The following is a 5,564-nucleotide window of genomic DNA, read 5'->3' as shown; positions in this document are numbered from 1 at the left end:
GGAGACACCAGGTGGAGACACCAGGATGAAGACACCCAGTGGAGACATGTTTCAGGTGTTCTGTCTTCAGGTGTCTAACGGTTCGGGCCGTCCTGGGGACAGAACCAGAACCCGTCCCCTCATCTTAGTCTTTGGAATATGTGCAGGATGTGGTTTGACTTTGTCTTTTTGAAAAACGTTCAAACATCCATGAAAAAGCTGTGGTCCTTGAACACAACACGTTGCTGATCCAAGACCAGAACCAGGCTTTTGGGCTTGTGTCTGATACCGGTCTACATCTGGAGTCCTGATCCATCTGATCCAGGTTCCTGCTGTGCGATGGTCTGACCCAGAAGGTTCACATGAGAACCTTGGACCATAGAACCTGATGGAGGCCTCTAAAGTAACCCCTGGTCCATGGGTTCAAACTGGCTGTGTGTGTGTGTGAGTGCGTGCGTGTGTGTAAAACCATCTTTAAAGCCTTTATGACCCAGAATCCTTCACTTCGGTGATCAATGATTTCCGACCGTGAAGGATGTTATTAAGCCGGACTTTCAAAATAAAACTAAACTAAAAACATCAACGCACACGCACACGCACACTCTCACCAGGGACTGGATCTCCGACTGGACTCCGGAAGCTTTCATTCATAAATCCTTTGTAGCTCAGAGGAGCTGCAACAAGAATGTCTTAGAAGCTGCTGCCCCCTGCTGGTCATCTGAGGTATTGATTATTATTAATGGATCAACCTGTGAAGTCCATCTGACAGAACCTGATCCTGATCTTGTTCTGATCCAGACCTGATCCATTTATCAGTTCTTCATGTTCTCCTTCCAAACAGACCTTTTAAAGTAGTTCTGGATCCACAGTTCTCCTAATTTTCTGAAGTTTTTAGCAGAACATTTTCAGAAACTCATGTTAACTTTGACCTTTGACCTTGGTCATGCAGACAAAAAGCTCCTGACGTTCACATCCGTTTTATTTATGAAGCACATTTAAAAACAATCAGCTGTCTAAAGTTGATTGCATGAACAAAATAAAATATAAAATAAATTCTTGATTAAATGGACAATAAAATATCAAAGGGCAACCGTAGCTCTTAAACTCATACTCTCTGTTTAAATTAAATAATAAAAAAAAATGTTTAGGGTTAAATGTGAGTGTTGTTGACACGTAACAGTTGATTTAGCAAATATTTGCCTTTCAATTGGAGATTTTTTGTTTTTTCATGAATTTAACTGAATTAATGGGAACACATAACTAATTTTAACAAAATTAAGGTGCATTTTGCTCCAACAAGCTGATTCTCAAAGAGCTGACAGCAGAAAACTTCAGCTTTAAACAAAGTTTCCCCCCTGAGCTGCAGCCGGCGCCACCATCCCTCTGCAAACCCAATAAATCCACAGCACGGTCATGAACTCGGTGATAAATCCACACGTAAAAATAAATCCTGTCCTCTCCGAATGTTTCTATGAAATGATTCCAACTTGTTTTATGCTGCTGAACGTCTGAAGTTCTCACAAATAATCTGAATCATTTAAAGTTTAATGACCATAACTTTTTCTTATCTTGTCTCTCTCAGAAAAGAAGGATGACAATTTTCTCCGGTCATAATCTTTTGGATGTTAAAGCTGCATTTTCCACCGATCACACAATAAACGCTGTAAATAAAACTCAGTTTCAGACCCGGTTCAGTGCAGCTTTGACGAGTGAAGATGATTTCTGGTGTGGAACAGAAAATTTCCTCGAGTTTTAAAACTAAAAATTAGTTTTTGTTTTTTTCATTCTGGGATTAAAACATCAACAAGCATTTATTTTATTTTTGTTTATGTTCTCAAAGGTCAGCTGAGGACGCAAACAACCAAAAATTCAAGTGAAAGTTTAACATCATGCGTTCTTTTAATGCCTGAGCTGAGAGAGATAGTTTAAATTTGAAAACTAAAATCACAGGAACTTCCTGTGGACCCACCACCTGCAAGAGGGTCCATACGAGTCCGGTGCATGATGGGCACTGGCCGAAGGTGGGGCCCGTGATGCTCTGACCCTGATTTACCAAAGCTGGTCCTTGGAACATGGACCACGACCTCACCTATGGTCACAAACTTTGAGTAGTGACCAAAAGAAAAAGATCTCAAATACAAGCGGTTGAAATGAGTTTGCTCTGCAGAGCTGGACTCTCCCATAGTGATCGGGTGAGAAGTTCAGTTATCTGAGAGACTTTGAGTAGAGTCTTTGTAGACCAGTAGAGTAGTTGAACATGTCCTTCTTGTAAATGAGTCCTTGTGGCTTAATGGGACTAGCCTGTATAAATCAAGGTTGAATGATAAAAGTAGAACCGCTGCTCCTCCACATTGAGAGGAGCCATTTGAGGTGGTTCAGGTATCTAGTAAGGAAGCTTCCTGGGCACCTCCTTAAGGAGGTGCTTTGGGCATGTCCGACTGGGAGGAGACCCCGGGGAAGACCCAGGACATGCTGGAGAGACTACGTCTTCTTGGTTGGCCTGGGAACACCTTGGGGTTCTCCCAGAAGAGCTGGAAGAGGTGGTTGTGGAAAAAGACGTTTGGACCTCCCTCCTCAAACTGCTGCCCCCGAGACCTGAGTCTGGAACAATGGATAATGGATGGATGGATGGATGGATGGATGGATGGATGGATGGATGGATGGATGGATGGATGGATGGAAGATTATATTAAGCACACTCTTAGAAAAAGGGGTTCCTAATTGTACCTTTGGGGGTACACAGACTCGTCACAGTGGTCACCAGAAAGCTGCTGATCTTGCGGGTACGTTCGGAGTTCTGAACAGATTTGTCTCGTCTCTCTGGTTCTGTTCGGTTCTTCACCGCAAATTACCCGACTCTTTAAGAGGAACCCGTAAAAGGTAAAAAAAGAGACTTCAGCAGGAAGTGTTCGGTCGCTCATTCCTTATCAGAGCGTTGAACTTGAAAATATAAAGAAATGGATGAAGTTCCATTCACATGTATGTATTTAACTTCTTCTGCAAACAAATGTCAGAGAAGCAAATGAATCTGAATATAAAGTGACAAAAATTACAAAACATTTATCTAAAACATAATTTCACAAATACTTTTAAAAAAGAATAAATGAAAAATAAGTTTTGCTTATAGAGCAAGTAATTACATAAACTTTTGTCCAACGACAATTCTATTAAAAACTCAACACCTGATTCAGTGTCTTCCTGACATTAAACCCTGACCTTTAAACGACCTTGAGGGAATGCATATCGCCCGCCGCCTGAGGCTCAAGGGTTGACTGAACTTTGGAAATGACGTCTAAGCTTAATGGAGTCGTAACCATGTTTGTGTTGACTGAGGTCAAACTGGACCTTCCAGAAAGAACACACAGATAATCTGAGGTCCAACGCTGAACCCTTAAAGAAGTTCAACCTGCACCCTGCGGGGTCACACTTCACGGCTCGATGCCAGCACGAAGCAGTTTGGACTTTCCTTCAGTCCAGACGTTTGTTTGGGAACCGTCCTGTCCAGCGTTCTCAAAGTGTCAGTCACAAAAGAGCATCCGTCCGTCCGGAGGTCCGAAAGCTGCTAAACAGCCCCATAAACCCAGAGGAGCGCTCCGAGAGGCCATTTCCTCACCTGTCACACACGGTTTATGTTGTTTGTGCACAATCTGCCACCACTTCAAAGCAGTGGGAGGGGAGGAGGAGGCAGGGTGTCGTCCCCCCCTCCCTCTGTGACTCATGGTCAAACTCAAGACCAGGTCCAGCCCAGACCTTTTCTTGGTTTTACTGGAAGATGTGCTTAAAGAGGAGGAAGTGTTCTGGTGTCTTGGGGTCCAGATGGGTTTAACCACAGATTGCTGCAGATGCAGGGGGTCAGATCTCACTGCAACAGTCACAGCTGGCCACATGTGGATCAATTTATCTCTGACTCGGAACCCAGAGCAGAACCTGTGACTCAGAGGCCAACACAGACCCCCCAGACCACTAACCACCCAGGAACTGTCTGCCCTGGGGGGAGGACTCAGAGCTGGGCTTTTGTGACGTGTTCAAATGATTCAGGAAAACAGCAGAAATTAGACAATTGTAGGATTTTATAGAACTAATAAATGAGAATTTACAACAGCAGAACCAGAAGCACGTGTAGTACCTGAGGTGACCACCAGGGGGCACCAGTGAGCTGTTTATGCAGGATTTTAAACTACTTTTAAGCCTTTAAATTTGATTTTTAAGTCGGTTTTTCTTTTTTCTTTTAGCTCTTAGTTCAGTCCATTTGAATATATTTTGTGTGAGGAGATAAGAAGTCCTCTTGATAAAGCCATCAAAAACAAAAAGTCACACAGAGACTTCACACGTCTTCACACAACATGCAAACTTTTTAAAAAGGAAAGAATTAGAGCAAAGTTCAGGGAGAGTTTCATAAAATGATGGAACATGGATGATTTTGTTCATTTTTTTTTCTTTAGATGAAGACAAAACGCACCAAAAAATAAAAAAAGCAAACTTCATAATCAAAAAAAAAAATCTAAAATATGACGAGCATGAATCCCAGTTTGAGACTTTCAGGCCACTTTTGTTTTCTTTAGGATAAAGACGTTTAACAGTCTGCACATTTTTCAGATTATTTTCAAAAACATCAAAACCCTCCAGTCCTATGCAGAACTCCTGATCCAGCCTTCACATCCGTTCCAGTGATCCGAAGCTTCTCTGTAATCTGCTGTCAGCGGTTCTCCAGACTTCTGAAGGCCTCGGAGGTTTTCTTTCCAACTTTAGCTGCTTTTCTGTCCAACTTTAGCTGCTTTTCTGTCCAATTTTAGCTGCTTTTCTGTCCAACTTTAGCTGCTTTTCTTTCCAACTTTAGCTGCTTTTCTGTCCAACTTTAGCTGCTTTTCTGTCCAACTTTAGTTGCTTTTCTTTCCAACTTTAGCTGCTGTTTGACTCCACATGAGAAGGCAGCGAGTCCTGAACGCCTCTCGGATTGTGGTTTTGTTTTTCCTTTATAAATAAAAAACATTTCTGCTTAAATGTACGTGCAGCTGCTTCTGCCTTAGAAGAGGCTCCTAATCTCAGTAAAACTGTAAATGCTGTGGGGGGGGGGGGGGGGGGGGGGGGGGGGGGAGGGGGTCGGTTAAAAAGAAGCCTTTTACTCGCAGGACTTGACGTTCCCCCCAGTCACACTCTTTGTTTGGTGTAAAATGCCCCACATGTGCCTGGAAGCTGCAAGTTTCAGCCTGAAGATGAAAAAAGAAAGTTTGAAAACATTTAAGAGACTTTTCAGAACTGAATGAAGAACTACAATAATTTTATGTATATACATACATATATACATATATATACATATATATATATATATATATGTATATATATGTATATATGCACACACACAGTTAGAATTATTGTTGATTAAATCAGCTGCTTTGATGATAAGTGTTATTTTATTCCATCCATTCATCAATCTATCCATCATCCAACCATGATCCATCCTTTATCCACCATCTACCATCCAACCATCATCCACTGATCCATCATCCATCATCCAACATCATCATCCATCCATCAATCATTCAGCCATCATCCAACCATCATCCATCATCATCATCATCCATCCA

The sequence above is a fragment of the Nematolebias whitei genome, chromosome 13 (genome assembly GCF_014905685.2).
Source record: "Nematolebias whitei isolate Nwh7 chromosome 13, NemWhi1, whole genome shotgun sequence".
In the NCBI taxonomy this organism is placed as follows: domain Eukaryota; kingdom Metazoa; phylum Chordata; class Actinopteri; order Cyprinodontiformes; family Rivulidae; genus Nematolebias; species Nematolebias whitei.
Note: the sequence above shows the minus strand (reverse complement) of the source record.